This window comes from Odocoileus virginianus, chromosome 23 (genome assembly GCF_023699985.2).
Source record: "Odocoileus virginianus isolate 20LAN1187 ecotype Illinois chromosome 23, Ovbor_1.2, whole genome shotgun sequence".
Classification (NCBI taxonomy): Eukaryota; Metazoa; Chordata; class Mammalia; order Artiodactyla; family Cervidae; genus Odocoileus; species Odocoileus virginianus.
Window position 1 is genome coordinate 5,903,524 of NC_069696.1, and position 18,011 is coordinate 5,921,534.

The 18,011-nt window shown below is 41.7% G+C and overlaps 1 protein-coding gene and 1 non-coding gene across 2 annotated transcripts in view; both read left to right on the forward strand.

The window, feature by feature from the left end:
* CECR2 (CECR2 histone acetyl-lysine reader) overlaps positions 1 to 18,011 on the forward strand; it is a 116,974-nt gene that overhangs the window by 42,785 nt on the left and 56,178 nt on the right. The gene's annotated exons all lie outside the window — the stretch shown is intronic.
* On the forward strand, positions 228 to 332 carry LOC139030748 (U6 spliceosomal RNA). The gene has a single exon (XR_011483150.1). It is a non-coding gene; the product is annotated as a U6 spliceosomal RNA (small nuclear RNA).

An 18,011-nucleotide genomic window follows, 5' to 3' on the forward strand; every position in this document is an offset into this window, starting at 1 on the left:
TCTAGGTCATCCTCCATGGCGTCCTAGTCTTTGCTCGAATCCATTAATTTCTCAGGGAGGTTCATTTCTTCTTGAGCCTCAGTATAAAATGATTTGTATATAGATGCTGAATAACTGCCATCAGTACTTTTCTTTTATACACTGCTATTCAACCTGAATTCAGTACACTTAAAAAAAAGGTATTTCCATTTTGAATTATTGGAGCATTACTTTAAAATGAAAAACACTGCTCACTTCGGCAACACAATACTAAAATTGGAACGATACAGAGAAGATTAGCATGGCCCCTGCGCAAGGATGACAGGCAAATTCGTGAAGCGTTCCATATTTTTAAAAAATTAAAAAATAATAAAATAAAATGAAAAACAATCTTAACTGCAATCACAACCAAAAAATCTAGACTACACTTCCTGGTATTTTTTCAACGACTTACTTCTTTCTGGTAACAGTTCATTGAGATACTCACAAACCATACAATTTGCCTTTTTAAAACATGCAATTTAATTGGTTTTAGTGTATCCACAGAACTGTGCAGCCATTACCACAATCAATACTAAAACATTTTCCACTACCTCTAACAGAAATTTCCAACTACTGGACAGTCACCTGCTACTCCCTTCTCCCACCCCGTCCTCCAGAAACTTCTGTTCTCCTTCCTGTGTCTGGGTTTGCCAGTTTTAGACATTTCTGGTAAATGGAATAGTACAAAATGTGGCCTTTTGTGACTGGCTTCTTTTACTTAGGGGCTTCTGTGCTACACAGGTGTTAGTACTTCACTTCTTTGTTGCCAAGGGGTGTTGTGGTTTTTGGATACACCACATTTTGTTTATCCATTCATGAGCTGATAGGCATTTGAGTTGTTTTCACATTGGGCCATTGAGAATAATGCTATTATGAACATCATGTATAAAAGCCTTTGCGTGGATGTAGGTATTTATTTCTCCTGAAGAACTGCCAGACTTTTCCCAAGTGGCTGCACCATTTTATATTTCTACCAGCAGTGTGTGAGGGTTCCATCCTTCCCATTTCCTCAGTAACACTTGCTTTTATCTGTCTTTTTGATTATAGCTTTCAAAGACTTACATGTCGACCTAGATGCTCTAGGGATGTCTGCAAACATAGTGACTGGTGTTTTCCCTGGTACTTCTTTGCTTACGTATCATGGGAAACTGGAGGGTTAATTGATAGAGTGGTATCACTGGTTAAAGTCAATGTGTATGTGAAGGCTACATCTAAAAAGTTCTTTGAAACACTTATATGTAACTTGTGTCAGTAACAGTTGACAGATTTTATAGGAATGCTGTTAGTGTAATGCCCAGGGTTTGGAAAAAGTTTATATGGAGAACTGATGAAGGTATTTAAAACTTGGTCAGTAACATATCAACTCAAATCATGGTTTGGTCAGAAAAGTTAAAATTAAGACATTCTAACCGTCATTTCATTGTTGTTAACATTCACATATGATTGTGTGCATTTTAAAGGAGGGGATATTTTCTCAAAGGAGGTGAAAATTGGTTCTTTCGGGTGGGGTGCCCTGAAGAGGAGAGTGGCTCGCATCACCAGGCCTGCTGCTCACCTCGGACAGGAGCACTGAGCGGGCCTGTCCTCCTGCAGCCTGGGTCGCTGCTTACTGAGGTTGCTATGCGGCACATGACGGCTGGGATTCCCGCAGAGCCAGGCGGGCAACTTGCCGATGGAGTGATGGGTAGGCTGAGTTCCAGCTGGTGAACTGGGGGGTGTGTGTCTCTTCTGTAGCCGAATCAGCTGCAGCTAAATCTTGTCACAGACAACCATGGGGGCAGAGTTAGAGCTTCTGATTGTTCAAGAGGTGAGAGACCCAGACTTCTAAAAAAGTTATGCAACCAGTTAAACAAAACAATAAAACTGTGACCAAGCAAATATTTCTTCATGCTACCAGCTTATAATCTCTTATGTATCACAGACCAGTTGACCCATAAACCTTTTTAAGTTATGTGATGAAGGTGGACAGCCCACACACAGGAATGCTGTTATTTACAAGCCTCAGACATTGGCAGCAAGATTGCAAGGTGAGATCGAATTGGGGAATAGGGTTGTGCTTGGTGGGTTATTGGCTGCAGCTTGTCTGACGGTGAGATTCACGGTGCAGTGCCTCTTCTGTCTTGGCTACATTTAGAAAGACTGGAGCCCCCTTTGAGCTGTACAAAGCCTCAAAAGGCAGTTTTCTGGGGAATTAACAAGTGAGATTGGTTGCTGAATAAGTTTTTGTTTAATGCAATGGAAATTCTGGATGGATCATAAATACATTTAGCCTGAATTAGACTATCTGTTGCCTGGATTGCCTTCTACAAGACCCTAAGAAAATGAAACTATTGGGAGCAGGACCCCCCAGCTTAACCTGCTGAAATGGTTATTTTCTCTAGTTGTCCTGGCCCCTAGACTATACGGTGTCTCTGACCATGAATTTGTATGTCAGATGCTCTGAAATACGTGGTAATAAATTAGATTTAGGGCCATCATATATGAGTTATCAGTAATTCCTGAAGATACTGGGCATCAGCAAAGATAAATCCCCTAATTTCAGTTTCTTGGAATGCAGTTTGCGGTTACTTTTAATTATGCTTAGTTACAGTCAAAGCTGTTTGATAAGCTTTAGGTGGAGTTTGTATTCAGTGATGCAGCTTGCAGTATTTCACACTGCCTGTTTCTGGTTCATCAGGACACACTGGAGAGACTTGAAAAGACTGTAGTCAGTAAGATTCTTTACAGCTTCCTGTTTGTCCCCACCTTTGAGTTGTATCTTTGTAAATGTGCTTGATTGCCTTTCATCGGATGCTTAGGCTATGTTCCTTTTGAGCGAGTTAATTACGCTTTGGGTAACTGATTTTGAAAACCCATGTTTGAACCACTGCTAATTCTGAAGCTCTTCTCTCAGGCGGAGGTGTACCTACACCTGCTTCTCAGGCTGACTGAGTATTCTCCACACAGGGCAGTCATCAGGCAGGAGAGGTTGTGTTAAGTCCTGCACGCACTCTAGAGGAAGGGAAGGAGGAGGGTTTAAGTGTTGGATCCCCTTGTGAGCTCCCCCTGGTTCTGTTTTAGGGTAATTAATTAGTTTCCTTGGCTTGAGCTGAACTTTGGGCTCTGTGTTCTGTTTTTTAGCTCCTAATCAGCAGCCTTTAGGCACAGGCAGCGTGGGGGTGGGGTTTATATTTCTGGGGTGGAGTTTATATTTCAGGTCATCCCCAAATGAATGAAGTAACCAGAGTACAGTGCTTTTTTAAGCTTGGCCTTGAGGCTGGAAAATGGGCCACAGAAGGTGAAAACTTTGCCCTTAGAATCCTGGTGCCTTGTGCGATCTCTTGGTGTACCCTGAGAACTTCAGTTACTGGGCTTTGGGTGGGCTGTGAGTGTTTGCCTCCAGGTTCTCTGGTGGATTGTTTGTGTGATAAGGTGGTCTTGCTTCTCTCTGCCACTCTGCCTCCCTTCCGGCTCCCCTCCCCCTCCCCCTCGGCCTCCTAAATGAGGTGCATCCCCCTCTGCTCCCAGACGTCTCCATCTCCCAGTTCCGACAGAGCCATCATTTATCAAGTTGTTTCACGCGTTGTCGGGAGGGGGGCCCTGGGGACTCGAGTTTGTTTCGTCCCTTTGTTGTAGCTCCACAGGATGGGCCAGCTTAGTCTCCAGCCAACTGCTGAGCATTGCTGGCCTCCAGGAGCAAATGTTAAAGGGGCCTCCTTTCATCTGCGTGCTGCTGCCTCAGTCTTAAGTTTAAATTCCAGCTTCTTGGAACTGTAATCACCCTGTACACACACACTTTTCTGGATATATATGGCATCATGAGAGTCTTCTTTCAGTACTTTTCTTCCCCCCACCCCAGTCACTGAGAACCTGGAGATAGATTTTTCTTCTCTTTCTTTCTTTGTTATTCCTTGTTCATTTTCTGTTCTTTCTTCTTTATGATCTCACCTTTTTCTTAGTGGTAGGTTATTATAGATAGATTTATTTAGTAAGGGGAGTTCCTGCTTTTATCAGACATAGTCTTCTTAGGTATAAGATACCCAGGTGTCTTTTTTCCTGATGTCACACTGTTCACTATCAACAGAAATATATAGATGGTATAGGGTTAAAAAGCTTAAAATTTGTCAGCCTTGAAAGTGCAAGAAGAGTATTACTGCATGTTACTAGGGGTTATGCATGTTTTCCAAAGTGTCTAAGAAAGTAGAAGGAAAATTGTACTTAGACTCAAGGATGTGGTGAGAGCATTAACCCATCTTCATTGACCATAGCAATGAAACATGGATGCTGTTCAGTGTAATTTAATAGTTTAAAAGGACAGTGTTTATTTTGTGGGGTAGGAGAAGTTAGACTGTAATGTTACAGGGTCGTGAGAATTTTTTTCTGTGATCATGGGGTATTTTCCTCCAGTATTTTACTAAGAAGACTTTGACATATAGACAGAGGTTGAAAGGATTATACATTATATTTTGGGCTTAGTTTTTTTTCTTTACTAAGTTGAATAAAACACATAGTAGTCTCACAGTGCAGTGTAAAGTTACGCTTGGGAGCAAAATAACAAGAGGAAAAAGCACCCCAGATGACATGTGTCTCCTACGGTTTGAGTTCTAAAATGAGCCTGTTGTCTTGTGTTTATTGTAGATAAGCTGAGCCCAGAACCTAAAGCTGTATGTATTGCTGGTTATCAAGTTCAGTGGGAAGTGTTCCCCCTCCTCATCAGATTCTTTAAGGTGAAAATGCTTAGACACCTTGATCAGATTTGTTAACCGAAGAATAATTTATAAGCAGTAAGTGTCTTGAGTGTGCTGTGTTGATGCCTGTATATAAAGAATCTCTAAAACAATTTATTGCTTTTTTTTAAAGACATCAAATTGAACCCCAAATGTTTCCCATATGGGATGACCTTACTATTGGGATACTTCTCAGCTATAAAACTGTGGTTACTGATTCTCATTGATTTTTTTTTTTTAACAATGAAAATTAATGAAATCACATATTGCTAATAAAAAGAATTTTTTCTCTTTAAAATAACAATTTTTTTTTTTTGGCCATGCTGCATGACATGTGGATTCCCAGTTCTCCAACCAGGAATGGAACCCGTGCCCCCTGCACGCTCAGTGGTTGAGCGTGGTGTATCAACCACAGGACTGCCAGGGAATTCTGGGATTTTTCTTTTATAGCAATACTATTAAAATATCATAATATTTGGTTACATTTCTAAATAAGAATATGAAAGCTTGAGGACCTTGCATTCATTCTGAAAGTTTAGTAGGTACTGTTTGCGAGATACTGTTTTATGCAGTATGCCAATGAATAAAACAAATAAAAATCCTTTGGAGCTTAAATTCTGGAGGTGGACAGGACAGGAGACATACCAGGCACTCCATTTTCTTGACATTTTATAGCACCCATTGGTGACTTTTTGAATAAAACAAATAAAAATCCTTTGGAGCTTAAATTCTGGAGGTGGACAGGACAGGAGACATACGAGGCACTCCATTTTCTTGACATTTTATAGCACCCATTGGTGACTTTTTTAGTAAAGGGCCAGACACTGTCTGTTGCAGTAACATGACCTTGGGCAAGGCTATGTTTCAATAAATATGGTGGCAAGTGGCAGACTGTACTTTGCTGGCCCCTGTTCTAACATGTAAAAGACAAACATTGGATCATAGAAGTTTAAAAAAGTTGTGTAACAAAAGATACCATTAAGTCAGTGGACATACAAGAAATTTAAGAACAAAGTATTGGCAAACTAGGTGACTGAAGAGTCAGTATCCCAATGGAACAGTGGGCATGGGGCATGGAGAAGTAAGCCACAGAAGAACAAGTATAAATGGCCAGGAAATATCTGAAAAGGTGCTGTTCTGACTGGCAGAAATGATACAGACAGAAAATAGCAAGGAGGGATAAAAAGGCCTTAAATGATCAGTGCAAAAAAATAAGAGGAAAACAATAGAATGGGAAAGGCTAGAGATCAAGGAAACATTTCATGCAGGAATGGGCATGATAAAGGACAGAAATGGTAAGGACCTGGCAGAAGTAGAAGAGTTTAAGAAGAGGTGGCAAGTATACACAGAACTATACAAAAAAGGTCTTAGTGCCCCAGATAACTGCAGTGGTGTGCTCACTCATCTAGAGCCAGACATCCTGGAGTTTGAAAGTGGGCCTTAGGAGGCATTACTACAAACAAAGCTAGTGGAGGTGGTGGAATTCCAGGTGAACTATTTAAGATCCTAAAAGATAATGCTGTTAAAGTGTGGCACTCAATATATAAATTTGGAAAACTCAGCAGTGGCCACAGGACTGGAAAAGGTCAGTTTTCTTTCCAGTCCCAAAGAAGGGCAGTACCAAAGAATGTTCCAACTACTGTACATTTGCACTCATTTCACATGCTAGCAGGGTTATGCTCAAGATCCATCAAGCTGGGCTTCAGCAGTACATGAACCAGGAACTTCAGATGTACAAGCTGGATTTAGAAAAGGCAGAGGAACCAGAGATCAAATTGCTGACTTCCGTTGGATCATGGAGAAAGCAAGGGAGTTCCAGAAAAACGTCTGTTTCATTGACTACACTAAAGCCTTTGACTTTGTGGATCATAACAAACTATGGAAAATTCTTAAAGAGATGGGAATGCCAGACCACCTGACCAGTCTCCTGAGAAACTTGTATGTGGGTCAAGAAGCAACATCACTTTGCAAGTTACGTCTGGTCAAAGCTATGGTTTTTCCAGAAATCATGTGTGCGTGTGAGCCTTGGACCATAAAGAAGGCTGAGCACCAAAGAATTGATGCTTTTGAATTGTGATGCTAGAATAGACTCTTGAGAAGTCTCTTGGACAGCTGGGAGATCAAACCAGTTAATCCAAAAGGAAATCAACCCTAAATATTCATTGGGAGGACTGATGCTGAAGCTCTGATACTTTGGTCCCCTGATGCAAAGAGCTGACTCGGAAAAGAAAGACCCTGATGCTGGGAAGGATTGAGGGCAGGAGGAGACGGGGGAGGGGGAGGGGGCAGTAGAAGATGAGATGTTAGATAGCATCATTGATTCAGTGGACGTGAGTTTGAGCAAACTCTGGGAAATAGTGGAGGACAGAGGAGCCTGGTGTGCTGCAGTCCATGGGGTCACAAACAGTTGGACATGAGTTAACAAGCGAATAACAACAAAAATCTTGCTGGAAGAGAAAAGGGTACTGTTAAGTACATTGCTGTTGGGAAATGGTATTGATACTGCCTTTTTGGAAAATAATCTGATATTTTAGTAAAATTAAAACATAGACATACAAACTCTCTCTGTTGCAGAGTGGTTACTCGTTGGATTTGGGGGTTGGGGAGTTAGTGATAGTTCATTGTGGCTTTCTTTTTTTTTTTTCAGTTTTTAAAATTGTCATAAAATATACATAACATGAAAGTGTATCATTCTAACCACTTATAAAGTGTTACAGTGTATTGGTATTAAGTACATTCATAACATGCATCTGTTGCCACCATCCATCTCCAGAACCCTTCTTTTGAAATTGAAACTCATACCTGTTCAGTTAGTCCCCATTCCTCTTCCCCCAGCCCTGGGTAACCACCATTCTCTTTATGTGTCTCTGATTTTGACTGTTCTAAATACCTCACATAAGTGAAATCTTTTTGTGGTGGGCTTATTTCACTTTGCATAATGCTTACTCCTTGGAAGGAAAGTTATGACCAACTTAGACAGCATATTAAAAAGCAGAGACATTACTTTGCCAACAAAGGTCCGTCTAGTCAAGGCTATGGTTTTTCCAGTGGTCATGTATGGGTGTGTGAGTTGGACTATAAAGAAAGCTGAGCGCTGAAGAATTGATGCTTTTGAACTGTGGTGTTGGAGAAGACTCTTGCACGTCCCTTGGACTGCAAGGAGATCCAGCCAGTCCGTCCTAAAGGAGATCAGTCCTGGGTGTTCACTGGAAGGACTGATGCTGAAGCTGAAACTCCAATACTTTGGCCACCTGATGTGGAGAGCTGACTCATTTGGAAAGACCCTGATGCTGGGAAAGACTGAGGGCAGGAGGAGAAGGGGATGACAGAAGATGCGATGGTTGGATGGCATCATTGACTCGATGGACATGGGTTTGGGTGGACTCCGGGAGTTGGTGATGGACAGGGAGGCCTGGCGTGCTGCAGTTCATGGGGTTGCAAAGAGTTGGACACGACTGAGGGACTGAACTGAACTGAATGCTCTCAGGGTTCATCCATGTTGTAGAATGTCATATATTTCTCCTTTAAGGCTGAATAATATTCCATTGTATCTCTAGACTTTTCTATTTTTATTTTGGTATCTATGCAGCATGCACGATCTCAGTTCCCCTGCCAAAGATGGCACCCTGCCCCCCTGCAGTGGAAACATAGAGTCTTAACCTCTGGGCCACCAGGAGAGTCCCTAAACTACATTTAAAAAAATCAGTCCATCCATTGATGGACATTAGATTTGCTTCCACGTTTTAGCTATTGTAAACTATACTGTTGTTAACAGAGGTGCACCCAATATCTCTTTGAGACCCTGCTTTCAATTCTTTGGGGTATAAACCCAGATGTGAAAGTGCTAAATATACGGTTAATTTTAAATTTTTTGAGGACCTACCTTTGCATGGTGGTCGTTCCATTTTACATTGTCACCAGTAGTGTACGAAGGGCTTTAACTTCTCTACATTCTTGCCAACACTTTTTCCCCCCTGTAGTAGCCTTCCTGATGGATGTGAGGCGATGCCGCATTCCAGTTTTGATTTTTCTTCCCTCATGATAAGTAATACTTGGGATTTTGTCATATGCTTATCGGCCATTTGTATCTTTGGAGAAATATCGATTCAAGTCCTTTGCCCATTCTTTTTAAAAATCAGTATTTAAAAAAAAATTTGTTTCTTTTTGGCTGTGCTGGATCTTCGTTGCTGCATGGGCATTTCTCTACTTTCGGTGCACAAGCTTTTTGTGGCAGTGGCTTCTTTCCCTGTGGGCTTCAGTAGTTGTAGCTCTTGGGATCAGTAATTGGCATCTCCCAGGCTCCACAGAGTACAAGCTCAGTAGCTGGGCTGCACAGGCTCAGTTGCTCCAAGGCATGTGGGCTCTTCGTGGATCAGGGCTCTAACCCCGGTCTCTTGCATTGGCAGGTGTATTCTTTACCACTCACCCACCAGGAAAGCCCTGCCCGTCTTTTAATTTTATTGTTGATTTTTTGTTGTTGAGTTTTATGAGTTCTCTATATATTGTGGATATTAACCCTGTAGTGGATGCATGATTTACAAATATTCCATTTTGTAAGTTGCCTATTTACTCTGTTGATGTCTTTTGATGTGCAAAATATTTAACTTTTTGGGAAGTCTACTTTTGCTGCCTGTGATATCCAGGAAATCACTGCCAAGTCCAAATTCATGAATATTTTGCCCCATGTTCTCTCCTAAGAATTTTATAGTTTTAGGTCTCACATTTAGATTTTTGATCCGTTTTGAGTGAACTTTTGTGTGTTTGATGTTACACGCTGGGTCTGTTCTGCCCAGCCTGTGACCTGCCTGTTCAGCGTGGCCTCACAGACGCATCGATGAAGGTCTAACTTCTCTCATTTTGCTAGTTTTTTTCAATGTGATTATCCAGTTTCCCCACCACTAGTTGTTGGAAAGACTGTTCTTGTCAAGGTCATTTGACCATATGTGCAAACATTTATTTGTGGGCACTCTATTCCTTTGGCCTATATGTTTTGGTTACTGTAGCATTGTAGTAAGTTTTGTAATGAAGATGCGAGAGTGCTCCACTTTTGTTCCTTTTCAAGTTTGCTGTGGCTATTTGGGTCCCCTTGAGAATCCATGTAAATTTTATGATGGATTCTTCTGTTTCTACAAAAGACATGTGAGGTTTTGATAGCGATTACAGTGAATGTGTGGTAGTATTGACATCTTCACAATTTAAGTCTTTTAATCAGTGAACATGGGATGTGTTTCCATTTATTTATGCCTTTAACTTCATTCACAATGTTCTATAGTTTTTATTGGAACAATACAAATCTTTCATCTCCTTGATTAATTCCTAAGTATTTCTGTTTTGATGCTCATGTAAGTGGAATTATTTTTGTATTAAAAAAATGTTTTCATGTATATAGAAATGCAGCTGAGTTTTTGTTCTGTTTTGTTTTTCCAGCTGAGTTTTATGTTTTGAGTTTGTATCCTCTTTTCTGAATTCATTTGTTAATTCTAACAGTTTTTTATTATTACCTTTAGGGTTTTCTACATATGAGATGATATAATCTATGAACAGAGATAATTTTACTACTTCTTTATAATTGGGTGGCATTTGTTTCTTTTTCTTGTCTCATTGCTCTGTGTAAAACGTCCAGTATGTGTTGAATAGCAGTGCTTGAAGTGGGCATCCTTGCCTTGTTCCTGATCTTAGAGCAAACTCTTTCATTCTGTTAGCACTACTGGGATTTTAGCCCATAGTGGAAAACAATAGCAAGGCCTTATGAACAAGAAAGTGAAGTGTGACATGGTTCTAAGTAGCAAAAAGTGGAAACCAAAATGAACAAAAAGTCCATCTGTAGCAGAGTGAATGAACATTACATGTTATATCATGGTCTGTTAAGTAGCCTTTCAAAGAATGAGTTGGAGCTCTTACCTGTCGACGTGGAGGAATTTGTACAAGATAATGAGGAAAGCAGTGTGTAGAAAAGTGTGGGTGATGTTCATCAGCTAAGAAAAAGCCAGCCCTCATAACTTTTGTGTAATCTGCATTCATATTTGTATCAACCATATATGTGATTTTATGTGCATTAAGAAAAGCAAGAAAGGATGAAGTATTACTGATGTAGAAGATAAACAAGGAGGAAGAAAGACTGCATTTATGAAACACCTAGAATGAATAGTATGATTGCCTTTTGAGTTTATATAAACTGTGTTTTCGTATGTATGCATGTATGTACATAGTCATTTATAGCATTTTGTAAAAAGGATAAACAAACACCATCACTCAGGCCTTCCAATCCTAATGATTTATCAAAGGGCTTCCTTGCACCTGAACTTGATGTCCTCAGGTACACGTGCCTTAGGTTACGTTTCTGGTTACTTGTCCCATTTGCCCCAGTGACTGAAAAACTGAACTCTCTTTCTCTGTTTTAGTGGCACAAAACTGAAAATGCCTCAGAAGTGATGATTCTCTAGGTCATACCTCTAGTAACTCAGGAACCCACATTTCAGTTGAATCTGGATCTGTCCTGTTCTATCCGCGCCCCCCCCCACTCCCCGTTCATGCTCTGTCTGCTTGTTGACCCCTTGGGCCTCGTGATTATTGAATATGGTACGTGATCTCGTGGGGCTTCCTAGGTGGCTCAGAGGTACAGAATCTGCCTGCCAGTTCAGGAGACGGGTTCCACCTCTGGGTCAGGAAAGATCCTCCGGTGAAGGTAATTGCAGCCTGCTCAAGTATTCTTGCCTGGGAAATGGCATGGCTAGAGGAACCTGGTGGACTGCAGTCCACGGGGGTCACAAAAGAGACAAACAGAACTTAGAGACTAAACAACAACAGCAACATGATCCGGTACAGCCGAATGTAGTCTTCCTTGGGGAGAAATGGAAGGGAATGGTACATAAGAGTTGTAAGAAAACAAATTTTTTATTTCAGTTGTCTCTCAAAAGATTTATTAGGAATGAAATCCTACCCCACTCCGCCAGTCTGGGACTGAGAAGCCAAGACTGGCTGTAGCTTCTGTCAAACCTTAAACATTAATTCCCAGGGCTAGATTGAGCCAGGTAGATTTTTATGCATTTTAGCTAGTCTTCCTTGGCCACTGTCTGCTGCCAAACAGAGGTGCTCACCGTGGCGTTTGCACAGGCATTGGAGGCCTAACCTGCGTTGTGTGGAATGTTTCCTCGGTAAATTGATGTGCAGGAAGGTAGTGCGGTGTGTCTGCGGGCCCCGTGCTCCTCGCTGTGCGGTCACTCAGTGTTGTCGGGTCTGATGGCACGGCAGGCGACGCGCGCTGGGGCAGCACAGCTGGCTGGCTCTTGCTGGAGGTCTTGAGTGGTGCTGGAGGAATTAGACATTTCTTGCTGGCAGGAATATGGTAGAAGGCACGGGTGTGCTTAGATGATCATTTTAATACATGAGCCACATAGTTTTATTCTAGTTTATGAAATGACTTTTGTGCTGTAGTAGGCTTTTTAAAAACCACTTACCCTTATTTATATGGAGAAGGACATGGCAACCCACTCCAGTGTTCTTGCCTGGAAAATTCCATGGACATAGGAACCTCATGGGCTAGGGTCCATGAGGTTGCAAAGAGTTGGACACAATTGAGCGCGCGCACACACACACACACACCCTTATTTGTATAGAATAACATATATTCAAACCTGATGAAACCTTTTTAAAAAAGTGTTGTCTGGGGTGCTTCACTAGAGGTTTAATAATTTACCTATATCTTACTCCATGACACCACTTCCACCCTGATCCTATTTTGGAAAGAGTCCTATGTTGTTTTTTAATAAGTGCCCTCAAGAAATGTTCACGTCCATAGACCATACATGGAGGTATACTTCTCTAAAACATTGCTTAAATTAATGTCTTTATGTTTTCTTAATAAACGTTCTGAAAAGAAGAGTGATGAGTTTGATGATGTGGTCTCAGACTGTAACCCGAGTTTTAAACTAGAGAGACAAAAGTGACTTGACAGTCATAGAACTTGTTAATTACTGCAGTACGGGTGCTAAACCCCAACTTTTTCAATAACACTTCCAGTGTTCTTTTTAGTACAGTAATGAAAACTATCTCAATATTCATTTTAATACTTTTTGTTCACAAAAGTACCATTTTCTTGTTTCAGAAGTGTGGAATAAACTATCAGTATATGAGCCTGCTATTTCGGCCACTCGGGTAGGCAAAAATGGAACTCCTCCTTTTTTTTCCTTGAGAACTTGCGATGAGTGGCAGCAGCTCTTTTTACTGCCGTTTCTTCTTGTTTGCCGTTTCAGATTGGGTTTAACCTGCTCCATCTCTACCAGAGGCCACTTGTGCTCTGTCAGTGTTTTCCTTACTGGATGTTGGTCTTTACTGCACTCTACTCACGGGTCATGTCAGGCTGTTTGAATTTTCTTTTGTGGATAGAATGCTTAGAAAGGCTGTGTTTTGATACTGTTAGCTTTTATTATTTAAATTGAGTGTGTGGTGTTAAATTGGAATCCCCTGTTTTCCAGAAAATGAGCCAGTTATGCCAGAATCATTTACTGATTAATGTTTTTTCTGTTACTTGAAATGTTGTTAGGTTCATACATGTCTCTTCCATTATTTTAGGGTCTGTCCCTAAGCCAGCACTGCAGTGATTGAATTGTAACTTTATATGGAAAGTATTAACATTGTAGGATATTTACCTGTTACTGTTCTTTGCATAGGCTAGTCATATTTTCATGTGTGAATTTGTTAATAGAAATTTTAAATAGTGTGTTTAGAAATTACCAGGAAATGATTCCATAGAACCATTCAAATTTTGGCTTAATGATGGAATAAGTAATAATTGGGAGAATTTGCTCATGTTTTGTTCAGGTGGATTTTTATTTTTCAACTTGGGGGGAAAAACCCTTTTCTTACTTTAAAGAGCCTTTTCCCTATTCTTATTTGGGCCCATTTAATTGTGATCCAGCCTTGCTTTGACATATTCCTTTGCCTGTATGTCTCAGCTCCTCTTTTTGAGCTTGTTTTCTTAAAAACTGAAACCTCAGGCATTCTAGAAATCCTTATATTTGCAGTAAATGAAAACAACAAAGTGGGTCGGCAGTTGCACATCAGGTTAGAGTCGTGTGCTTTTAGGTTAGTTCTACATACTTAATCTTACCACTTGATAGTATTCCACACGGTGATTTCACTATTAAAATTCTTCTTAGCTGTAACTTGTTAGTAATTGTAATCATATTTTAAATGATTTTATTATTTTTAAAATTAATCTTGAAAGAAAGAAATGGCAGAGTCCCTTTAAGCAATAAGAATCCTATGAGAGCCTAGGAGGATGGATGATGGAAAGGTACCCACAGGGAGGGGGTAAAGGTCATAATCACTCCCAGGTGTTAATTCCTGTACCATTTTCCTGGTATATGAAAAGGTACTCAACATCACTAATCATCAGGGAAATGCAAATCAAAATCACAGTTAGGTGTCATCTCACACCTGTCAGAATGGCTGTTAACAAAAAGACAAATGATAGTGCTGGTGAGGACAGGGAGAAAAGAGAATCCCTGTGCAGTGTTGGTGGGAATATAAGCTAGTACAGACACTATGGAAAAGAATATGGAGGTTCCTCAAGAAATTCAAAACACAATTACCATATAATCCAGAGGAAGTCATCATCTTGAAGAGATACCTGTTCTCCTATGTTCATTACAGCATTATGGAAACAGCCTGAGAGTCTGACATTGGGTAAGTGGATCAAGAAGATGTGGTCTGTATGTACATTCAGTTAAATACGATTCAGCCTTTAAAAAGAAGGAAATCCTGCCATTTGCAGCAACATGGATGAACCCAGAGGGCATTATGCTGAGTGAAATAAGCCAGACACAGGAGAAATGCTACATAATCTCACTTATGTGTGGATTTAAATGGAACTCCTAGAGACAGAGTAGACTTGTTGCTGAAAGTAGGGGAAATGGAGAGAGGCTGGTGAAAGGGCATAAACTTCGAGTTATAAGAGGAATGAGATCTGAGGATGGTGACTGTAGTTGGCAACAGTATTGTATGAGATTTTCTGGAAAGTAGAATTTAAATTTCTCCCCACCCCCAAGAGGGGTGTAAATACATGGGGTAACATGTGTTAATGAGTGGATGGTGGTGATCTTTTCATGGTGTCTATGTGTCTCAAATTATACTTATAAGTATCTTACATTTTTTGTCAGTTATCTCTCTGGAGCTGAAAAAGATAGTTTTTAATTGAAAAAAGTGATACATGACCTCAATTTCTTAACATTGAATCAGTACAGAAGCCTGTGCAATGAAAAGATCTCATTAACTGCTGGTCATATGTATGTTTCCAAAAGTACTGGCTGTGTATCTCACCATTCCTTGTGTGTACACCATACACGTCCCTCTTCCTCGTAAGTTGCTGTGTCTGTTTGATTTCTCCAAGCTCTAATCCAATGTTATCCACTGTAGAAAATGTCACCATTTACTGAAGTTTTGCCTACACCCAGATCCCTTTATTTTCTTAGTCTCCTGCTTCTTTTATGCCTTCTACATTTCCTGCCTTCCAGCCGTTCTGTTAGTTTGACTGAGCATGGATCTGGAATATCTGCCCTTCTTTCCCTCCCTTGACCTGCTGCTGCTCTAGGCCAGCCACCATCATCCCATGTCTGGATCATCGTCGTTTGCTTCTAACCAATCTCTAGTGCACGTGCCACCAGCAGCTGGAGTAATAAATCCAGGCTGTCACTTTGCTGCTTAAAAGCTTCCTGTTCATTGTCACCGAAGATAGACTCTTCGTGTCTCAGTTTACCAGGCCGACTTCATCCTGCACTTCAGGTCTACGCCTGCATTGCAGCTCCTCAGAGCTTTTCAGCCGTGGCTTCACTTGCTTGGAAAGCCCCCACTTGTGTCTTCTGTGTGGCTGGCTGCTTTCCATCTTTTTGATCTCAGGTCAGGCGTCTTCTCAACTTGGCCACTGGTTCCAGCTGTCCTCCTGCTGCCCAGATATTTCCAGTGCGTGCCAAGTGAGGGACACAGCAGTGGAGGGGGTTGAGACGGCGGGTGTGAAGAGTGCAGCACGGCGTCCACCATGTGGCCAGAGCTCGGTGTGAGCGTGCCAACACTGTCACTGGTGAAGCACTAATGCCAAAGAAGCTGAAGGTGAATGGTTCTTTGAAGACCTACAGGACCTTCTAGAACTAACACCAAAAAAAAAAAAAAATTCTTTTCATCATAAGGGACTGGAATGCAAATACCCAGAGTAATGGAATTTGGCCTTGGAGTACAAAACGAAGCAGGATAAAGGCTAACAGTTTTACCAAGATAATGCATGCACTGTCAAAGCAAAAACTATCTCCCAACAACACAAGAGATGACTCTACATATGGATATTACCAGGTGGTCAATACTGAAATCAGATTGATTATATTCTTCGCAGCTGAAAATGGAGAAGCTCTATACAGTCAGAAAAAAAAAAAAAACAAAACTGGGAGCTGACTGTGGCTTAGATCATGAACTCCTTATTGCAAACTTCAGACTTAAATTGAAAAAGGTAGAGAAAACCCGTAGGCCAGTCAAGTATGAACTATGGACAGAGGTTCGTTACATTGTACAGGAGGAGGTGATCAAAACCATTTCCAGGAATAATGCAAGAAGGCAAAATGATTGTCTGAGGAGTCCTTACAGATAGCTGAGAAAAGAAGAGACGTGGAAGGAAAGGAGAAGAGGAAAGATAACCCCATCGGAATACAGATTTCTAGAGAACAGCAAGGAGAGATGAGAAAGCCTTCCTAAGTGAACAATGCAAAGAAATAGAGGAAAATAAGAGAATAGGAAAGACTAACGATCCCTTCAAGAAAATTAGAGATACCAAGAGAACATTTCATGCAAAGATGGGCACAATAAAGGACAGAAATAGTATGGACCTAACAGAAGCAGAAGATATTAAGAAGAGGTGGCATGAATACACAGAAGAACTATTCAAAAAAGATCTTCATGACCCAAATAACCACGATGGTGTGATCACTCACCTAGAGTCCGACATCCTGGAATGCAAAGTCAAGTGGGCCTTAGGAGGCATCACTATGAACAAAGCTAGTGAAGGTGATGGAATTCCAGCTGATTTATTTCAAATCCTAAAAGATGATGCTGTTAAAGTACTGCACTCAATATGCCAGTGTTTGTTCGATCTTCTTACTGTTTGGTAAGTGAGAAGTTCAGTATTCATAGCTTGGATGTTGTTGCTGGATTTCAGAGACAAACTTAGTACTAGTGGCTTTTAGTAACCACAACTTAGAAGAGTGTGAAAGAGCCAGCTTCTGACATGTCCCAGTGGTCCTTGTCCCCTCCCAGTCTGAATCCGGCTGATGCGCAGAGCCTGTGGAAGCCAGCAGGAGGGGCGGTGTGCCTTCGGAGGCTGGGACAGAACGGCCTCAGCCTTGGTCTCCTGGCTCACGTGTTGCACAGCACGAGGACACTCTGGCAGTCGTGTGAAGACCCCTGTAGGAGGGATCGATTGGCTCACGCAGTGCCTGCCATGAATGTGAGCACCGGGAGTGTGGATGGTCCTTAGCTGATGGAACCCCGGCCAGCATCTGACCACACACGAGAGCCCTGAGGCCAGGCAGCTCCAAGTTCCCCACTCACCGAGGGCGGGGTGAGAAAGAACATAGTGGTGGTTGTTTTAAGCTGCTAAGTTTTGTGGGACTGTGGTTCACAGCAGCAGGATGACTGGTCAAGAGTGATCTGCGATGAGCCTCACAGCTCACACCCACGTTGCAGACCAGAATGCAGGTGCAGGGTGTCAGGACAGACAGTCCAGCTGAAAAGTGGATCTCACTGCCAAGCAGGAGCCAGCGGGTCTGTTTGTACCAGAGGAGGCCGCCAGGCTTGCTGACGCACATCCCCGTGGGAAACGGCTTTACCCTCTGCTCAGGAGCCTGTCACCCGTGACACCTTCAGTTTACACTTGTAACCTGGAGTCTCACTTTGGACCTTGAGAGGGGGCCTGATTTAAAGGCTCAGTTTTCTTCCCCTTTTTATTTAAGTGTGAAGCTTCTAGTTTCTACGTCCAGACGGAGACACTTAGATGTTGTGGAGTCTGTCATTTGCCGGCTACTTTTAGGGCATCAGACGGCAGACAGACTGAAACCACAATCACAGACAACTAGCCAATCTGATAACACGGACCACAGTTTGTCTAACTCAGTGAAACTAAGCCATGCCATGTGGGGCCACACAAGACGGATGGGTCATGGTGGAGAGGTCTGACAGACCTCCACTGGAGAAGGGAATGGCAGACTACTTCATTATTCTTGCCTTGAGAACCCCATGAACAGT